This window comes from Herpailurus yagouaroundi, unplaced genomic scaffold (assembly GCF_014898765.1).
Source record: "Herpailurus yagouaroundi ecotype Mexico unplaced genomic scaffold, PumYag 165, whole genome shotgun sequence".
In the NCBI taxonomy this organism is placed as follows: Eukaryota; Metazoa; Chordata; class Mammalia; order Carnivora; family Felidae; genus Herpailurus; species Herpailurus yagouaroundi.
In genome coordinates this window covers 8244822-8266209 of record NW_024412406.1, presented here as the reverse complement: position 1 = coordinate 8266209, position 21388 = coordinate 8244822, and the positions used below count along the sequence as shown (strand labels likewise).

General features: G+C 35.0%; 1 long non-coding RNA gene across 1 annotated transcript in view; it reads left to right on the top strand.

Annotated features, from left to right (window-relative positions):
- LOC121038095 (uncharacterized) overlaps positions 1-16237 on the top strand; it is a 50510-nt gene extending 34273 nt beyond the window's left edge. Inside the window, exons 2-3 of the long non-coding RNA XR_005794147.1 lie at positions 14385-14490; positions 15487-16237. This is a non-coding gene — a long non-coding RNA (uncharacterized LOC121038095). The remainder of the gene's footprint in view (positions 1-14384; positions 14491-15486) is intronic.
- The last annotated feature ends 5151 nt before the right edge of the window (positions 16238-21388 follow it).

Below are 21388 nucleotides of genomic sequence, written 5' to 3'. Positions count from 1 at the left end.
ATGGTTTTATATAACAATTTGGCTGTAAACTTTTTATAGGGAATGAAATTATTATAAAATAGCCAAATTTTACATAATACTATTTGTATTTTTATGATAGTAGTTAAACTGTTTTCCTCATAAAAATCTCTACGTCTTTCAAAAGTATTATTACCAACAATTGCAGATTTTATGCATATTTTTAAGAATCTGTTAAGAAGAGTTTTTAAAAATTGGAAAAAGTTGGATCTGTCTGCATGCTAGCTGGACAATAATGGTCCCGAATAATGTATTATAAGAGCTATAAAGCTACAGCCATATATTTAATACCAATGATCATAATCTATTAACAGTTAATATGTTAATCCAGGAGGAACACGCAAATAAAACTATTGCACCTTTGGTCATGCTCAGTGTCTCTAACCACTTGTCAGAAACATGAAAATGTAACTTGGCTATCATGCAAGCAAATTAAAGTAGAATATTAAAGTAATTCTCCTTGCAATAATTTTTTAACTTTCTTTTCTCTTGGCAAAGTCTTACTTTCTTCTTAAAGTTCCAATTGAAAATCCTACTCCTCACTGATTTGCTTCAGTAATTATGCTATTTTCAATTCATTGTTAACTTCCTTATGCTTCCTGGTATAATTTTCAGTTATTTTATGTATATAGTGTCTTTCCTGAACATATACATTTGAAATTTACACATAATTTTATTCATGAGCATATTGTATCTAGTGAACTTTCCCTATTCTTGCTACAAGGCAAGGACTCTATGACAATTTCTAGCTAAAGAAATATAAATGATAGTGGTACTGTCACTTGTGGGTTGAGAAATTTAAGAACTGACTAGAGAACTCTACGTTACCTCTACCCTAGGTCTAGAAACCATGAATTTCTCATGTTAAGATGACTGCACTTCAGGGGGCCTGGGTGGCTCAGTCAGTTAAGCATCAGACTTCGGCTCAAGTCATGATCTCATGGTTCGTGGTTTTGAGCCCCGCATCGGGCGCTGTGCTGACAGCTCAGAGCCTGGAGCCTGTTTCAGATACTGTGTCTCCCTCTCTCTCTGCCCCTCCCCACTCGCGTTCTGTCTCCCTCTGTCTCAAAAATAAATAAACATTAAAAAAAAATTAAAAAAAAAAAGATGACTGCACTTCAGAATTGGGACCTGAATTCTTGAGCCACTGGATATGGGAGAACCTCCACCAACACAACATCTATCTATCTCTCTATCTCTCTCTCTAGAGAGAGAGAGAAAGTGAGATTAAGCAATTGACATTTAAAGTTTCTCTTCATGGCAGCTCACATATGCTTCTAATGCCTAGTTTCTAACTATCTAAATTATCAGTTTCTTATTACCATATAGTAACTGCTTAAAATATATAAATAATAATGTTTTTTTGGAAAGCAGCTATTGGAATGAACTGCCACTCTTATCTGTTTTATTTTACAGACTTGGATTAAAGTTCATTTGCACATTTATTCATTAATTCAGGAAATTATTTGTTGAATGTCTACTATGTGCCAGAAACTACCTTGAGCCCTGATAATACAGCAATAAATGAAAGTGGTAAAAAAATATGTTCCTATGAATCTTAAATTCTAATGTTAGAGATGGATAATAAATAATATGACATCAAACATATATGGTAAGGAGAAAAAAAATAGAGAATATTGATGGGACTGTAAGGACTTTGGCTTTTATTCTGAGATGGATGGGTATTGGAAAGTTTTCACTGGGGGAGTGACATGATATGAATTAGGTTTTAATAGGATCAACTCAGAGACAATGTTGAGAATAGACTGAAGCATAATAGCCTTGAAACAGGAAGACCCGGAGAAGCCTAATTGAAATAGTCCAGGTGAGAGATGGCTGTAGCTTCCACTAAGGTGTTAACAGCGATGGAATGGAGAAGTGATACAATTCTGAATATATTTTGGAATTAGGGAGCATAAGATTTGTTATCAGACTAGCAATGGGGTTTAGAGAAAGTCGAGTCAGGAATGACAACATTATTAACTTGCGTGACTGGAAGAATGCCATTGCTATTAACCAATATGAGGAAAACTGTAGGAGAAGCAGTTTTAGGGGAATGTCATAGAGTCCAAGGCTTTTGAAAATATGGGTCTAGGGGTGCCTAGGTGGCTCAGTCGGTTAAGCCTCCGATTTTGCCTCAGGTCATGATCTCATGGCTTGTGAGTTTCAGCCCCATGTTGGGCTCTTTGCTGACAGCTTGGAGTCTAGAGCTTTCTTCAGATTCTCTCTCTCTCTCTCTCTCTCTCTCTCTGCCCCTCCCCCTGCTCACACTCTGTGTCTCTCTGTCTCTCAAAAAATAAATAAACATTAAAAAAAATTTTTAGATATGGGTCTATATTTCATGGTGGAGTATAGGTAGAAAATATAAATTTGGGAGTTATCAGCATAAATATATAGTATTCTAAGTCATAAACTGGGATACCATCACTATAATGACTTAATAGAGAATAAGTTTGAGGACCAAGGTCAGGAACATTCTAACATTTAGAAATCAGATATGAAAAAAAATAACTAGTAGAAGACTTTGAGAAAGAGTGGTCAAAGAAGCAGGACAGAATTTACATGAGGGTGATGTTTTGGAGATTATGTTAAAACAAGAGAAAGAAAAATTTGAAAAGAGAATAATTAACTGTGTTAAATGCTGCTGACTGATGAAATAGGATGAAGTCTGAGGAATAACTATCAGATTTAGCAAAGTGAAGGCCCTTGCTGATGTTGGTAATGGTTTCTTCTCAATAATAATGGTGGAACCTAATTAAGTGGACTACGAGAAAATGGGATGGAAGAAATAGAAGACCACTAAGCATAGATTCTTTCAGAGAGTTTGTTATAAAACTGGAGGTAAGATATGAGTGAGCTAGTTGAAGGAACTGGGTCTAGGCAGTTCTATTTTCTTTATTTTAAAATATGGTTGAAATGGAAACTTGTTGTATCCTGATGAATGATCCACTGGAAAGGGAAAAGTGGAGAATGCAAGGGAAAAAGTAGAAAATTGCTAGAGTCAGTTACTGGTATATAAGTGAGAGAGTTACCTTACTTATGAGCATTTAGAGTTCACCCATAGTAACAGCATAGAGAAAGTAGAGACAGTTTTTGGAAGTCCTGTTTTTATTGCTTTCGTATTCTCATTGAAGTAGGAAGCAAAGTCATGAGTTGTATGTGAAGAAATCACAATAGGTTTTGGAGGTGTAGGAAAAACGATTTTCTAAGACAGTATGTAAAAAAATAGATTAGATAAATATAATATTACTTATAAATACACTTAAGGGTCCATATGGAAAAAGGGTCCATTTTTCCAGCCAAGTTCAGCTTCAGGGGTGCCAGAGTAGAGTAGGTGGAAAGTTGGATTTAACCAGGTTTTTTTTTTTTTTTTTTTTTGGTCAAGCAAGTGGGAGGAATTAAGAGAAAGGTTTATTATAATTATTTACCATAAATTTAAGGTGCATAGTGAAGAAAGGACATGAGGGTACTAAAAAACAATGACAAATTGCTAGGATAAATGAATTGAGATTTCTGATGAAGTGCAAAGTTTGTTAGAGATGGGAGTCAGAAGGAGCGGGATGGAAAAATAAAAATAATAGCAGAAAGGATGTGTATTAAATTGAGATGCAGAGTTGTTATTGAGAAATGTCAAGGTCAAGGGTGTGACCTTGGTACTCAATAGCTGCCATAGGGTGGAGAACAAGATCATTGGATAAATGAGGAAAAGGATTTAAGGGGTCAAGGTATTGACTTCTATGTGGAACTTGAAATTGCCAAGAAGATGTGTAGGTCTGGAATTGGAATCAGTGAGTCAGGGACTAACTTCGCAGAAAAAGAGGGGGAGTTCATTGGGGAGCATTAGATGACTACAGAATGTGGTGATAGTGATCTGGAAGCAGCAATGAGGAGCCAAAAAGGCATCTCCTTCATTTCTAGTCCCTGAGGCAGAAAGAGTATGGAAAAGAACCTGTTACTTAAACAGCTTTAGAAGCAGTGCCATGGGAGAGTCAAATAAGAGAAGGGATTGAAACAAATCAGTTGAAACAAATAGGAGAAGGGATTTTGCATGAAAGTAGTTTCATATGAACTTTAAAAGTAATTTGCTGATGATTGACCCTCAGGTGTAGAAGGTAAAATTTAGGAGATGGATAGGGTTAGGAGAATCGGTGGAAAGAGACATGGGCCACAGCTGAATAGGGATTTGTCCTGGGCCCATTGGGATATAAAGTGGCATGATGCTGTTTGTCCTGGCATTCCAAAGTTAGGGAATGGAGGGCTGTGATGGTAACTCATCAAATTTGGCTGAATTGTCTGCCTTGGGTTATTTTTCTTGTTCGCTTGTTTCTACACTCAACACTAAGAATTCTGTTAACCAGATAAGTAGAGCAAAAGTAACTGAAGCCAACCACTGTCTGGAAAATGACTTTTTGATATGGTTTGTGATTAGAAATTCAGAAGTAATTTTCAAACATAAGTACCTGTGGAAGTCCTAGGTGGTGTCATTTTTACTTTTTGTCACTGACTTTTAATTTAATAGTTACTTTAGTCTTGGTCATACTCTGCAACAATCTTATTTTCCTTTCTCTAATATCTAATTCAATGTTCCATTAATTTTTACGTATTTTCCCCTGCAATTATTCTGGCATATGTAATTCTTTTTTTTCAATTAACAATTTTTTTTAATGTTTATTTAATTTTGAGAGAAAGACAGAGGGAGGAGCAGAGAAAGGGAGACATGGAATCTGAAGCAGGCTCCAGGCTCCAAGAGCTGTCAACACAAAGTCCGACATGGGCTCAAACTCATGAACTGTGAGATCATGAACTGAGCTGAAGTTGGACACTTAACTGACTGAGCCACCCAGGTGCCCCCTGACATATGTAATTCTTAAGATATCCTAACTTAAAATAATTCATCATTAAGCATGGATTATTTTTATTTACTTTTTATTTTACTTATAGCAAAATTGGCTGCTTTGATGTACAGTTCTTTGAGTTTTGACCATTTCAAGGAAATGTGTAAACATTACCACAGTCAATATACCAAATAGTTTTATCATTACTAAAAATTCCCTCATGCTGCTCTTTGTATTAAACCTCTTCTCCATCCCTAAGCCTTAGCAACCACTGATCTGTTTCCTATAGCTTTGGCTTTTCCAGAATGGAAATCTAATCAGAATGTCATTGGTCTTCGTTCCTGACAGAAATTACATTCATCCAATTATTTAAGGCAGACATTTGAGAATCATCCTAAGCAATTCCGTCTTTGGACTCCACATCTAATCAATTATATATTCCTTAATATTTCTGGAATCCTTCTCCACTTCAGAGAGCTGGGAGAAGAAAGAAAAGGAAGTTATTGGAGTTTTCACCTTTAATAAGTATGGTTTTGATATTGATGGTCATTATTTTTTAGTTTTTTACTTGAAGTTTTTCCTTAGAAAACAGACTTTATTAATCTCTTTTGTAGGCTTATGTTGGTGCTAGGAGATAATTGAGAAAATTTGAGACAAAAAATGTAAATATAGGCTCTAGACTTCATTTGGAAAGGAGTGTACAAAAGAAATAATTTGATGAAGTGAAAATATTTTCCTGGGATGGTGGAGATCTTAACAGAGAATTGGTTAAATTGGATATTGAGAGAGATTCTGACAATCCTGTCCATTAGGATTTAAAGAAACCAATGATTTTTTTCTACTTCCTCACCATTCACCTTATGCTATCCTACTACTAGAATATTCAGCAATTCCTTTACAAATGTGCTATTTCATATCTTTTTCTTGATTATCCTTCTGAGCATTAAAATCAGGCTTAGCCAGGTGGCTATCTTTACAATATTTGAAGTATGTTTGTTTGTTTATCTGTTTATTTATTTTAAAAGTTTACTTATTTTGAAAGAGAGAGGGAGCACAAGCAGGGGAGGGGCAGAGAGAGAGGGAGACAGAGAATCCCAAGCAGGTCAGTGCAGAGCCCCATGTGGGGCTCAAACTCACGAACTGTGATCACGACCTGAGTGAAATCAACAGACACCGTACCTGACTGAGCCACCCAGGCACCTCTGTTTTTTTTTTTTTTATATTTACACTTTGTAAATTTGACAAACATTTATTCTGAGAATAACTAAATTTTCACTGTTTTGAGAATTGTTTGGAGTTTGCTACAATATTTATATGTGATATACTGAATAAATTCCTCATTGAGAGATTGACAATAACCCTTTCCAATGTTAACTAAACTGTGTACTCCAGCCCACAGTGCTTTATCTTCCACATACTTTGTGGAATATTAGCATGAATCTTACAATGAGTAAGATGAGTGCCTCTTGCACTGAATTTTGAACTTTCTTTATATATAATTTATGTATGAAGGTCTTGATCTTGCAGAAGATGGAAATTTCTATGGGGAGAGGACTAGAATAGCGAGAACAAAACAAAAGAAAACATAGAAGCAAAAATAGGAACGACCCATAGATACACATAAATAGAAAAGTTTCTTATACCTGATTAAATCCTCACACTAACAGCAAACTTTTATAAACATTGGGACTGTGTTGGCAAGTAAAATAATTCTAAACTTTTTTTTTTTTAATCAGAGAGAGGATCAAAAAAGAATGAAGGTGATTGATGTTACAGTGGCTAATAAAAAAAAAAAAAAAAGGCCCCTTAAGCAGTCAGGTGAAATGACTTAGGGATAAGAACAGTTGGTTAGATTTGGAAGATGTAAGACTTCTAGAAAACCCACAAGCCTTGTAATGCTCAAGGACCTACGCACACTCTAGATCTTTGACTCATAGCACTTTATTGGTGGACGAGTATGAAGACTTTGCTTTAAGTATTTCCCGCTTGAATGTTCCAGTCTATTTCAAACTTGAGTTAACTTTGAAAGTCTTTCCAGACTTTTTGTCATTCGCTCACATCAATCTTCGTTTGGTACCTTTTGGAGTATTGTCTACCCCTGCAATAGGCCTCCATTGTTTCTCATACAGGTCCTAATTCTCTAGTATGAAATGACTTCATTTCTGAAGTAAGTAAACCATATTATTGTGTTACACATTCTTCTTGTTTTTCCCTATATATTAGTTCTAGAATTGGTTGAATGGAGTTTCAGAATAAGACTCACTATGAATACGGCAAAAATTAATACTAGAGCAATTGTTTGCTAGGTAGCACAATATAATTTTTCTATCAACCATTCTACATTTTCAAATAGGGTAGACCAGGGCTAAAAATAGTGCTGACAGATGAAAGACATAAATGGCAATTTTAGTGGTTCAAATCCTGATTTTGCCACCAATTTATTTTTGAACATGTTGGGTATTAACTTTTCTAGTTCTGATTTTATGCATTGTTAGATGATAGAATTTGGTTACGTCTGTTGATGCCAGAATATAGATAGCAACAGATTCCTTTCCCCAAACAGATGTACACTGGAGAGAAATGCACAAAGTAAATCAGATCCTCTCTGGTAAAAGTTTGAGGAGTGGAGTGGAAAACTTGAACCCCCTGAAAGGAGTCTTTGGGAGAATTCATTTTGAAAACCATCGTTCTCCCATGATAGGTAGGATTACTTGTGCTTGTGACAATCCGTGAGTGCAAGTTGTATTGAGTGTATTTGAAGATTTAATTCAGACAATGTATCTTAAATTTGAGTATTACAGAGAGATAGGAAGGGAAGAAAAGCAAGACCATTAAAGGAAGGTTTACATTTAGGTTTTTCTTTTAGCCTCGTGTTAGATTTGGTCCACCATTTATTTAGGGATCAAAACCAAGCAACTTAATAGGGCATCAGCTGTTTGAGTCTTTGAACCTCTAGGTATAACCTTAACCCTAATCCTCAAACAGCTGCTTGAACCTTTGAATGAATGGCCAAAGAGACAAGGGAAGGGAAAATCAGGGAGAATAGTGAGAGGTTCAATAGGGGGACCGAGTTGTGAGTATCGACTGCCTACCTCCTCCACCTCCACAGTCTTCACTACAGCTATTGGTGAGCGTGTTTCTATTTTAATTTTCCTATTTATTTTCCTATCAAGTACGAAGCTTACTTATTTCAGTTCTGTTCATCAAATACTCATTGAGGGCCTATTCTGTGGCAGTCAGTCTGCTAGGTAGCAGAGATACAAAGATAAGTACCACACGCTCTTAATCCTTTGAACAGGTTATTTCAAATACTGTTTAGAGAAATTGCAGTTGATGGAGCAGAGAGGGATCAAACATTTGTATGCTTTTTTTTCCTCCCTGAAAATATTGGTTTATAAAAGCAAGATAAAAAAACATTTGAGAAGGAGATATGTAAATATGTTTGTATTCAAGTGGTACAGTTGAGTTATCATGTTTTCTAATCTTTGAGACCTTAATTTCTGTATTTGTGTTATAGAGTATTGAGTTTCCTTTCTCACATCTATTATATTAGGAAAGAAATGAGAGATGAATGGGCCAGATAGGAAGTAAAGAGGAGATAGCAAGTGTGTATATTAAAGGTTAATGGGAAAGAAGATAGGAGATTAAGTTAGAATTGAGAGGAAGTGTTAGTAGAGTACCGAGAAGGAAATTGAATGGGACTCACATATGTTAAGAAAAAAAAGAAGAGAAAAGAGACACATGAAGCAACCAGGAGAGAAAATAAATATAAACACATATTTAAGGAATTTTGCAAAGGAGAAATCTTCAAGTTTTGTTTGCAGCCAATCTTGAATGCTATTGAAAATTTTGATGTCAACTTTTCAATTCTGATACAATGCCACTGCTACTATGTAGGAGGTATGCTTTTGGGGAGGACTGAAAAACAAGAGGGTGTTATTTCACCATAGAATGCCACATGCTTGTATTGGTGAAATGGTATTTAAATGTATTATAGAAAATAAAGTAGAAATAACTATGTCGTATTCACATAATATATGTTATATTTAAAATATTACTCAGTGAAAGTCTGTAAAGAAAGTATTTCAGTGTCCTCACTGATACTATGTATTAACAATGTCCTGTTGATCTACGGATACAAGAATGATGTAATAACCTAAAAGCTTATTTCTGTTTTAGTTTTTGCAATAGCTGCAGTCAGAGACTAGGAGCCTCTACACCCCTAAAGTATAACATTGAGAACCATCTAGATTTAAAAACAAAGTGCAATATAGATCATCCGCTCTAGGAAATGTGCACAAGTGAGCTGTCTCTTAATTTCAACAAGCAATTCATATGAAGGGAATGTAACTGACTTAATTGTATTACATGTAAGAGACATGAGGTAATGGTGCTTTTGATGGGTGAGCATAAAGGAGGACTGGAAAGTAGGTCTGTATCAGTGCATCTGCAGTATCACTCGGGGAACAGGAGGCCCTGAGGAAAGGAGCCAGTGCTGGGTGCTCATAGCAGCCAGGGCTCTATAGCTTTGCTCTTAGCATCCCATCAGGCTGAGTGACGTGATCCACTAACACACAGCTCCCTTGCCTGGACTGTAATAAGTTCATTGTACAGAAAGCCTGGTCCAAACTGTAAGTGAAGCTCTTAAAACTTTAACCTTATGCTTTAACCTCTTTTACTTCATTGGCAAAATTGGGCAATAACGGTAACAGTTTCATAAAGCTATTATGAAGATTATGTTAATTAATAAATGTAAAGTGCTTACTGCCTGGCACACAGTAAGTATCAAATAAGAATTAGCTAGAACATAGAAGCCTGGCTCTTGTTCCCCCATCTAGTTTATTGCTTTATCTTCAACACTTACTACATAATGAGTGGCCAGTAAGATTTGCTGAAAGGGTGAACAATTTGATAGCTCATGTAGTCTTTTAAAGGTGAGATAAGGAAACACAGAAAATAATATTTTGGCTTACTTAGCATTTTTATACTGTATTAGAAATTAATAAATTTAAGCTTTGGTCTCTTAAAGCATTTAGTTACAGAGAAAGACAGATACCATATGTTTTCACTCTAATGTGGATCCTGAGAAACTTAACAGAAGACCAAGGGGGAAGGGAAGGAAAAAAAAAAAAAAGAAAGGTTAGAAAGGGAGGGAGCCAAAACATAAGAGACTTGTAAAAACTGAGAACAGACTGAGGGTTGATGGGGGGTGGGAGGGAGGAGAGGGTGGGTGATGGGTATTGAGGAGGACACCTGTTGGGATGAGCACTGGGTGTTGTATGGAAACCAATTTGACAATAAGTTTCATATTAATAAAAACATTTAGTTACATTGCATCAATAAACGAGGACCTGATCTTTCTTGGAAAATTGATTATATACAGTTTCTGAACCTGTAAAAATGAGAAGTCAGCTGGACCAAGGCAATTAATGCAGTGATTTAGGTAACTTGGAACCTCCACCATTTACCATTCATGTGATTTTGGCTGTTACCTAATCTCTCGTCTGTTTACACATCTAGAATATTGGAATAGCAATGATATATAGAGTATTCTTTGGGGGACTAAAATGAGATAATTTATATAAAGTGCTTTGCAGAGTATGTAATATATAATAAGTCCTAAACAATTCACTCTCAAACACAATGTTAATTCATTTACTAATCCAATCAACATTTACTGAAGTACTTGTCATGTCAGATATACAAAAAAATGAGTAAAATATGGTTCCTATCCCCAAGAATTTCCAGTGTTGTAACATAAGGGACAAATAAAAAGACAATTATCAAATAGTGGAAGTACTCTTATAGAGAGATAACAGGGAATCTTAGGAGTTTACAGAGATAGAACCTGAATTACATTTATGTAAAATGACTTGATCAGCAATATATTTTGAAATTTCAATATTTTTAAACTCTGCATTATAATAAGACTAATGTTTATTCATTAGTAAACTAAGTCATTTGGTCAGGAAACACTTAGTATGGACCTAATATGTGTGAGGCCAAGGATAACATATATCATCTGATCTAATCTTTACAACGCGAGGATGCTCTTTTATTTTCTCTACTTTTTACAGATAAGGAAACTCAGAGAAAAATAAAAATATGCCTCATGTCTCACCACAGCTAGCAAATGGCAGAACAGTGTCAAACCAAGGTCTATCTGCCTCCAGAGCCCCCTGCAATTCAGTTTTAGTGTAACTGTTTAATTTGCATTTGTTGTACTTGTAGGATTTTGGTTTTTTTTAATTTTTTTTAACGTTTATTTATTTTTGAGGCAGAGAGAGGCAGAGCATGAGCGGGGGAGGGGCAAAGAGAGAGGGAGACACAGAATCGGAAGCAGGCTCCAGGCTCTGAGCCGTCAGCCCAGAGCCCGACACGGGCTCGAACTCATGGACCGCGAGATCGTGACCTGAGCCGAAGTCAGACGCTCAACCAACTGAGCCACCCAGGCGCCCCAAGATTTTGTCTAATATATATTGTCTACATGAATCATGCTACCTCTTTTTTGGATGTTTTTTAAAAATTTTTATTTATTTTGAGAGAGACAGAGTATGAGCGGAAGAGGGGAAGAGAGAGAGAGAGAGAGAGAGAGAGAGAGAGAGAGAGAGAGAGAGAGAGAGAGAGAATCCCAAGCAGGGCCTACACTGTCTGCACAGAGCCTGACGGGGTTTGAACCCAATTACCGTGAGATCATGACCTGAGCGGAAGTCAGACACTCAACCCACTGAGCCACCCAGGCTCCCCAATGCTACCTCTTTAGCATTGAGATATCCATTTCCTTAGATTATAGGATTAATAATGAACATTTTCTTTTTTACTATACTATTTTCTACTTAGTTTATTGATATTTATAAATTGTTAAAGTAGTTTCTTAGATGTTTATATAGAACAAGCTTCTGTAGTACTATTCATCAGAATCCTTTTCAAAAACAAGATTTTAGCTTTCGGTTGCTTGTATATTACTTCTTAAACATTTACTAATAATTTGCATTTCCATAGCTAGAGATTAAAGTAATTAACAAAATGTGCTCTTTTTTCCTATTGAATACAGAGATTTTTATCTAAAAAAATGAATTGTTCTAAAATCATATTGCTATTGGAGAGCACCAGTATAGTTCTGGTTTTAGTCTCAGTGATAAAAGACAAAAATAGTATGTGATATTCAGTATGAATTTTGAGCGTGGTGGCAATGAAGCCTTGAAACAGATTTAAAACGTCACTTGTGTTTTTGTTTTGTAAGACTTAAGATATGAACTTCCTTTAGAGCAAGGCTAAAGCTTTGGAATGGGGTTAAAACTTAAGTATCCTTTTCTGTTTCATATCATTACCTTACATTTTTATTCTGTTTGTAGAATTTCACTTCCTTTTTAAAAAATGCATCAGGTAAAAAGCATTTATAACTTGTTCTGATTTTGTAACTCATGAAGTGATAAATTTGCTTATTTTCAGTTACTTACCAGGCTATTATCTTCAGAGAAGTACATGCTGGCTTTAGGTGACCCTCAGAGTTAATTAGAAAGATATCTGTGCTGGGCTTGCTGTATATATGTTCCTGTTTATGACTGGAGGATGGGTAGAACTCTGTACATTTTCTATCCAAGGAAGAGTCTGAACAATGATGAGGCTTTGATTAATACTATTGATGCTTTAATGGCTCATTTTATATCCTGAACACTGGGGGGAAGTATGTTCCCTTCTGTAAAGACTATGGTTCTTATGACTCACTTAACACAAATAGCAAAAAAGCATGAAAGATCTCTTGTCTCACAAGAAGAAATGGGTGGCCGTATAATGCCAGTTGCATATATTACTGAACTGTTACAGAGGAGAGGAAATTACCCAGTCAGAATAGATATGTCTCTGTAGCCTTGTATCCGCATTCTAATAGCCACAGAGTTTATCTTAGTCTGAACGGAGCTCTAAGTTATTAATTGTTTTAATGATTTCATTGATTTCTGTTAATCTAGGTAATGTGCCTTACTAAATTCGGTAGTTTATTTTGCTTTTCAATTAACCTTTTACTTTTGTTATATCATTTTTTATTAAAAACAAAGGTTTTATCTGCATTTTAATGATATGCCTATCTTAGTATATTATGAATTATATTTGGCTATCTGTACTGCAATTTTCCTGAATACTTTAGGATAATGGCACACCATAACGGCTCAGTATTTTATTGCAGATTATCATTGATACAGAATACTTTTAAAAGATACTTGAATAAATTCTAGAATTCTGTATGTATAACCAAAATATATATTTAAATTGTTTTTTGTATTTTTAGAATACAACCATGAAAGAAATGTAATGCTTACTTTACTTTTACTCTTCCAATGTAGGAATAATGCTACTATTTCAAATTAAATTCAAGTTATTTTAATTTTGTTCAATTAATAGATACAAAAATATATTATAAAATCTTGGAAAATTTAAAATGGTGTTTAAAAATAGTACATTCCGGAAGAAAGGCTACTGCATGTGTATACTTTCTGTGTTTCTAAAATATTTCACCGGCTTATATAGATTAATTGATATTCAAATACAGTCTGCCTAATGAAGATCGTAATTTGTTTTGTCAGATATAAAGTTATCTGTATATTTATAAAATATTAGTGAAATGGTCCCACGTGATGCTGAGGTAGGTTCTCTATTCTTCATTCCTGGGGAGTCACATTCACACATAACTTTTGTACCAATTAAAAACTGTTAATGACAAAACATTGTAATTGATTAGTCTTTGTATATTTACAACTCACTTTAATTGCTGAAAAACGCCATTTGTCAGTTTCATGTTCTATTGACAATGTTATTGATTTATCTGAATTTGGCTTTGTCTTGTCTCTCGTACATAAAACTCACATATGCAGTTCAAATGGGAAATGACTGTATTGATTTCCTTAACTTGAGCCCAAATGCTAAAGATTTTTGGATAAGCTTTCTCATTACTTAAGCCAAAATCAATAAGAAAGAGCATCTTTTAATGAAAGAGCAGTTTGAGCAACGTACTTCAGAAATAGGGTCCTGTTCATTCTTTGCTTTACAAATCGATCTCCTAGGTTCCTTAAGTGAGGTCCAATTGGTTGACATTGTGGTTTGTCTTTGTGTGTAAACTTGCAGCTTCAGAAAAGAGAAGATGAGCTACAGAGACAGTGGAAAGAAACTCTCTCCCTGAGAAAGAAGAATTCAGTACCAAGTGTAACTAGTGTTGAAATGCAGCACAATTTACAAATATACCAGATAATTCTTACATCTATCAAGTTCGTGCTTATATGTGATGATTGCACAATATTTTAAAAGTTCCTTCCCTGTTTTGTTAATATCTATATGTGCATATTATATACATTTACATTAATCTTATTTTAACATTTGCTTTTATTTATACAGAAAACCTCTGCGCATTGCTGCAGTTGATATTTATATAATGCAAAGTAGTTCACTGAAACATCATGTCATTTTTACAATAAGTTTTTGTTAAGTGATCTTTGGATTTTCATTTTTTTTCACTGTTACATTTCCCATTTTCTGCAGGAAGAGAAACACTGGAGGTGAGCTATAGCAATAAAGTGCCCATGCTGAGGAACAGCAAAATGAACTGAACATATAAAACAAGTTGTAAGGACAGGCCAAACGTCAGGTACTGTACTATGATATCATTAACTTCTGTGAACTACATAAATTAAGCTGATTATGCCTTCACTTAATTAACTGAGAATGACCTATTGATGTATAGGCCGAGTTAGCTAGAGACCGCTTGCTGCACTGTACTTAATTTATTGGTTTTCAATTAGTTCTTCTCTTGCCCGTGATTGTTGAGAAAAAAAAAATGTCCATTTACATCTATTTTCTGTAGTGTGGTTTTATGCACAGTGAGTTTCTATTTAAAATTTTATTCCGAGTACTATTTTTTCTTTGCCAGCAATGCTTAGGTAGATTTGAAGAGTTTGTTTTGTTTTGTTTTCTTATTGTTAGATATAATTTGGTTTCTGGAATAAAAGAAATCTACACATGAATTCATCTTGTTAGTGTTGTGATATTATTAAGTTATCTTTAGAAAAGATCCCGTATATTCCTTTCAAGAACTATTTTGCTTTAATTACATTTTGGAAATTAACGTTTATCAAATTTACTGTTAAACTATACTTTTGTCAAGCAATCTCAGTGAAGAAGGTTCTTTGGTAAACCTTTAGATTTTTGAGATTTTTTTTTCTCTAAAAACTTGAGTTTTTTGAAATGGAAAGATTATAGTATGAATGGTCATTCTCAGTTTCCCGTGGTAGTAGGACGATTGTACATGAGAATACCTTTAGACAAAAATTTATTCTTCAACTTTTGCCCTTATATACACTGATTTTGTGAGGGCTGAGAAACCTCACTATGTTGCCCTCTACTATATAGCTTTTATAATCCACTAATCAAAAGATATTTATTAGATCATTCTTATGATCTCAGTATCTGAGCCTTAGAACATTTCACTAGAGATTGGTAGTCTGATTTTAGGTATTATAATTATTTTAATAATTTATTATTGATAGTTATTATAACAGGGTTAGTCAAATTATAAAAGTAAACTAAATATAAGGAAAGTATGTGACTCTGCTTTGATAATTTGCTTTATCTCTCCTAAATTTAGGTCTGTATCTGAGAATAGAGTTAATAATGGAATGCGGACTCAGGACCCTTTGAGGTATTTGCCAACTCTTGTATATATGCGGTATAAATATTACTTATTCTGGAAGTTCTGACAGATAAATATTTCTATGGGTTGGAGTAATCAGAGATGGGTTAAAGATTTAATTGCTCCTACAAGACATATATGGGGGACAGTATATTGATAATCTATGTTAAAATTTCATGCAGAATCTAATTAATACTGTAGGAGTTTGTGGGCATATGAGGATTTAACATTCTCATTATTTGTGAATAACCCTGAAAGCTCATAATGAGTTGTGGTAATGTGTGCATCACAAATTTGAATCTCATACCCTGTACCCATGCCATGGCATTGGGAGGGAAATTTAGCAGCTATATTCAAAGAGACATTGTTTTCTACACGTTTTCATATATGCAATGATATATGTAATGATTGGCCTACTTAAATTCCTAGCCACATTTTCCTGAATTTTCACAAAGTGTTTGCTCTTACAGAATTTGTGAATTAGGGGAACAACAAAAGACTCAGTATCTTGTTTGGAAGTATCAAATGCCTGTTATTTCTTGAAAATCTAAAGTGGATTTCTGTGACAGAAGGGGATAAAACTTATGTTTTGCAAAGAATATATTCAAAATTCACCTCTAGTTTTGTTATTTATGGGATTTCAAATGGACACCAAAGTGGAAAGCTTATATATGGGCCTATGTGTGTGCGTATTTGTGTGTATGTATGTGTGTGTGTGTGTGTGTGTGTGTGTGTGAGAGAGAGAGAGAGAGAGAGAGAGAGAGAGAGAGAGAGAGAGAAACAGAGAGAGACTGAGGTGTTCAGGGGAAAGTTTTGAATTGGAGATGTAAATTATGAAATTGTTAACATATCAATGTTATTAAAGTCAAGAGAAAGGATGAGATGACCAAGAAGTAAATGCTAAGAATGCTGTAAAAAGAGAATCAAGGAAAAGAAGCCTTGTTGGTATTCCAACATTAAAAGATGAAGGATATGAGAAATCGGGAAAGGAATCAAACAGCCAATGATAATAAGAAATCCAGGAGAATCAGGAGCTTTAGAATCCAAGCAAAGAAAACATTTCAAGGAGAAAGAAATGATCACCTGTGTAAAATGCTGCTTATAGTTCATAATATGGGAGCTAAAAATTAACAGTTAAGCTTAATTATATAGAGGTCATTGGTGATCTTGACAAAAACAATTTTAGTGTCTTGGTGGGTGCATATTTATTCTGATTGTAATGGTCACAGTAACAGAAAAAAATTATAATGCAGAAAATAAAGAGGATCATTGGTAGAAGAATGTTTTGAGAGTGAAAAAGCTGATAGAATCTACTAGAAAAATGGAAAGTTTGGCCGTAGTTAAGAACATGGGCAAATCTTCCCCAGTAATATAAAAGAGAGTAACTGGGCACAGACACAGTAAGTAGATGTGATAGTCTTGAGCTATCGAACTTTTCAGTGAAAGAAGAAGTAAGGTTATCAATTTAAAGTAACAATGGGGAAGGAAGTGTTGGAAGGTTGAGAAGTGAAAAGGGATGAAATATTTTGCTTGGACAGTAAAGGAAGAAATTGGCCATAACAAGTAAGCCAGAGTACTTAAAATACTCAGCTTTATTCTAATTGAAATGTTCCATATTTTCTCAAACCAAGTCTGTCATTCTAACATATTAACATTCTGTATTGAAACTGTGTGCTCAGTTTCTGTCTGTTCACTAGATTATGAGCAGCTTGAAGGCAAGATGTATATTTGATTCATTTTTATATTCATAACATCCAAATGAAGTCTCAGAATGAAGTATAAAATTAAGAAATACTTGATAGATGACTGAATAATTTATGTGATATATTGTATGTTGTACTAAAGGCATATAAACAGTCAAAAAATATTATTTATATTTGGGAAAGTTGATGCTAGGTGTCATTTCATATTTAAATGGAACCATCATTTTGGGGTGCCTGGGTGGCTTAGTCGGTTAAGCGTCTGACTCTTGATTTTGGCTCAGGTCATGATCTCACGGTTTGTGAGTTTGAGCCCCACTTCAGGCTCTGAGCTAACTATGTAGCCTGCTTGGGATTCTCTTTCCCTCCCTCTCTCTCTGCTCCTCCCCTGCTTGTGTGTGCACTCCCTCCTCTCTCTCTCTCTCTCTCTCTCTCTCTTTTTCTCTCTCTCCGTCAAAATAAATAAATACACATTTAAAAAATAAGTAAAATAAAAATAAATTAAACGGTCATTTTTTTTTTTTTTATACTCCAGCCATTTTTTTTTTTTAACTTTAGGTGCATTACTCACTTAATCATTCTCCTAAGTTCATGGTCACCATTGGTTCATGCAGCCCTCATAAAGGCCTCTCTCTCCTTATAATGTTTATTTAATTTAATAGAAAATTATTTTTATTTCCACAAGGATTATATGAGAACATGGCTTGCCAGCAAAGACTGTGTGGTAAGTCTTTTGACTTTTGACAGTCTTGTAGATAAAATATGGAATCTCCTTATACTCATTATAGTTTTAATTTTAATTTCTATAATCTAAAGGAAATTGAGCACCGTTTTATATGTTTAATGGTTATTTATATTTTTTTCTGTGAATTACCTGTTAATATCTTATCGTTCCAATACTATGATCATTTAGTTTCTCGCCATTCTTTTCTGCAATGAGGATGTCTTATGTTGCAATAACTTTTCCAATAACTGCAAACCTTACATAATCTCACATTGACTCATGACCTCATATTATTCTACTTTCTTCTGAATTTTAAGCCCAATAAGCTTTATTTTGGATGTTCTCATTACTTGCAACTATTTGCATTAGTTCATCCTATTTAATAGGAAAGAGCCTCTGACCTCATTATTTACACATTTACTAAAGCAGCTGAATATTTATACTTTCTATTCCATCTGATATTGCTTAAGTGGAAATATTTTCTGAAGGTTCTAAGGTTCTTGATATTTTTTCCTTACATTAAAGGTTTAATTTGATATTTCTCTGTGGGTTAGCATCCTTTCACTATGAAGTATGGGTATCCTGCCACCAGGAACAAGCAACCAGCTTCGCAAACAGAATAATTGGTGCTATTCTTTTCACATACACAAAAGTAAGTTAAAACAGGGTAGAGCTTTTATCATCAATTGATTCTTAGAAGTCCTTTCTTGATATTTCAGCCCCAAGGCTTATATCAAAGTTGTTTCCTTCAATGTGGAAACTTCAAGCTTCCAATTCACCAGTCTGCAAGCCCTGAGCATCAAAGCAGACCTGGCCTGTGATCCACAGCTAAGCACTTACTTTCTTGAAGTGATGCTTAGTGCTCTGATTCACCATCAAGATCTGAGGGTGCTGTTATGAGAAGATAAATTAGGGAACCAGACGATTAAACCCTTTGGCCTCCACTGAGATCTTCCTGAGCAGGAGCACTTGTCTCCAATTCCTCTTTGACCTGTTATTGTTTCCATATGGCGGCCACTGCTCAGGACTCTCACTTGACTTACACACGATTCCTGAGAGATTGACATGTGTGAGGATCCTGATTGCTTCAAACAGTAGTTGTGGAGAGACCATGGAAACCAAAGGATCTTTACCACTGTATATTATCTTCTCTTTAGCTACCATTTTATTTCATGCCAGAACTCATGCTCTTTTCTACTATTCTGACAATTAAAACTGTAATTTTCTTTATTTTTCAAAATTCTCTGGTAGTTTCTCATTTCAATCTGTCAGGCTGGCTGATGGCTTTATAATTTCCTTACTTAGAGAAGTCATGATTTTAAAATACTTATCATCATCATCGTCGTCTGCATTCTTATTCTGATTGAAATTTAAATAAGAGGGAAACCAAATGATGTATGATTTATTAATATTTCCTGCATATCAAGTTTTCATCATTTTGTCCAACTTTCCTCCTGTGTCACATGTTATATTTGTGCTCATCTAACACTGTGTGAAGCTCCATTTCTCACCTCTTTGTTCTGCCTGTCAAATGACTTAAAACAGAAAGTAGAAACGTTAGATCTTTGTTGTTTTAAATATATACATTTGGGGCGCCTGGGTGGCTCAGTCGGTTGAGCGACCCACTTCAGCTCAAGTCATGATCTCATGGCTGGTGAGTTCGAGCCCACGTCGGGCTCTGTGCTGACAGCTCAGAGCCTGGAGTCTGCTTCCGATTTTTTGTCTCCCTCTCTCGCTGTGCCCCTCCCTCATTCATGCTCTGTCTCTCTTTCTCTCAAGAATAAATAAAACATTAAAAAATTAAAAATATATATATATATATATATACACATTCATATTGTGTGTGGGGGGGAACTGTTCCTCAGACCTTTTCCAGTTGATCTTCTAGCCACGTCAGTTACCCCAATAAATGTCTTAAATCCATTTCTCTATCTTTCTCCCACTACGCAGTTTAGGTCTTCATTTGGGCCTTTCTTCTCCTCCTCTTCTATTTATCCTCTCTCTGTTAGGCTAGACTTAAAACATGCACACATATGAACATGCAGAAATCTGATTAGATCATTCCTCCACCTAAAATCCTTTTATACTCCCAGATAACTTGAATTTCTTTTCAAACCAAAGCCACCAGGAATAGGCAAAAGAGAAGCTAACTCAGGCCGTGCTTTGAGTGTCTCATACCCAATCAACTATAATTCCACTTTTTTTTTTATTTGTTCGGCACAGCTAAAATTATATTTAAAGATAAATTCACCATTTACTGTGATTATGCCATGTAATGAAGATCTTTCAGATGTCAGTGTCTTACAATGGCAAACATTTACTTTTCTTGTCCACAGGTCTTTGGATTGGTTCAGGTGGTTTTGCTGCAGGTACTTGAGGTTTCCTCCTCGTGTCTTTCTTTCTGGTATGAGTGGCCGTTTGTGGCCTCTTTCTTCATGAACATGCGGAAGCAACAGAGACAGGTCAAACAATACAAGCACATTTCAGAGTCTGCTCAGCTCCTATGTGCTCAAATGACATTGGCCTACGATGTCACATAATAAAGAAACATGCTCAACCCATAGTGAAGCCATGATGGGGGTATAGAGGGCATGAAATATAGTGAATAAGTAATAGCACCTACTACAAAAAAGCCCTCCTGTTCTACACAAAAGTTTTAAAACAATTGATCTGCCAGATAAAGTGCAAACCTTAAGAAATAAAAATCTACATATGACCTTTAATTATTTACCTTTCAGTTTATTTTCCGCAGCTTTCTGCTATAGCTGAGTAGTCATTGCAGCAAATTAATCATAACACTTTCATACACATATACCTTTTTCTCTCTTTTGAATGCCCTATATCTTCTGGGGAAAAGTAGTTCTCATCCCTGTTTACCCACCTTATTATTAAAGCTTGCTGTTCCCAAATAAAGCATTTTCCTGGCCAAAATTAACTAACACTGAATTTTGAAAGCTAATGACTCACATGTAGGCATAGATACATTTAGTTCATCCAAGGAAAGATAGGCCCTGTTTCAGCCAAAGTCTGTAAAGGAATGCTGCAGAATCTGATTTTGTCCACTCTGATTCAAGAATGTTGATTGAAGAAGTTAGACTGGACATAATTTTTCCCAGATTTTAATATACTATAGTATATTAAAATATATATATATATATAAATATATATTGTATGTTAAATACTATAGTATATTTACTATAGTATTTCCTAAAAGAGGCACACCATGAGCGTGAGTGAGGAAATTATGAAAATAAGAGTGGTGTAGACTTTATGGTATAGTTAACAACCATAATTTATATAAAACAGACAATAAGTGACATTCAGTAAAGTTTTTATATTATTTTCTCCTTAGGGTATAACTCAAAGACTATGCTCTATGGTTTGCGTTCCTTTTCTGCTGGTTTCATCCAGTTCTAACGCTCTGCTGTGTATC